The sequence below is a fragment of the Condylura cristata genome, unplaced genomic scaffold, assembly GCF_000260355.1.
Source record: "Condylura cristata isolate star-nosed mole 26May11 unplaced genomic scaffold, ConCri1.0 scaffold00042, whole genome shotgun sequence".
Classification (NCBI taxonomy): domain Eukaryota; kingdom Metazoa; phylum Chordata; class Mammalia; order Eulipotyphla; family Talpidae; genus Condylura; species Condylura cristata.
Window position 1 is genome coordinate 778,534 of NW_004567143.1, and position 879 is coordinate 779,412.

Consider the following 879-nt stretch of genomic DNA (forward strand, 5'->3'; position numbering starts at 1 on the left):
GAGACAAGAGAAGTCTGCTGCGCCATGTAGGTCACTCGTTGGCTGGGGATCGAACTTGTGTGGAAACGGCTGTGACTAGCTTCATAGTGTTGTGCTTTAACCTGTTGTGCCACTGGGGAGGAGCCCCCAATAGTGTGGATAAATAAAGTGAATTAAAGTCACATTTATTTTATTGGATACAACACAGATAATCAATGGAAAATATAAAATGAGAGATAATTTATTTAAAAAAACAAAAATTGCAGAAAACTTTTTTGAATGCACACCATTCAAAATTATCATGGGTCAGGGCTAATGTGATGTGAGTTATAACCTGGAGCAATGGCTAACATGGTAATATTTTCACAGTAGTGACTCATGTCCATATTGTAATTTGGGTAATTGTACTGAGAATAGAATAGTGAATATAATTGTTCTTGAAAAACAAGAGGGATAAGTAGGAATTATTTTAGCACTTACATGCTTCAAAATAATATATAAGATATATGTATACCCAAATACAAATACACTCATGGGTAAATGAGATGAAAACGTAACATGAATAAATACTACAGTGAAGTGCATTAATGCAATGTTTATAGTTCTTTATTGTTATCTGACGGACTAAACATATGAGAATAAAATGGAGAAAACACCAAAAATCAAGGAAACCCTGGGAAACATTCAAGAGGAGATAAACCTGTATGCATTCTGTGAGCTCATTTTAAAATAAGTAATTCCAGCTTGACCTCCAGCTCTGGCTTTTCATTTACGTTTCAGTCCTTGAATGGGGGGCAACCAGTCGTGGGCCCCCGAGTTCATCCTGGTGGGGTTCCCCCTCGGCGCGGACATGGAAGTGCTTCTCTGCGCTGTCTTCTCCCTGCTGTATGTCTCCAACCT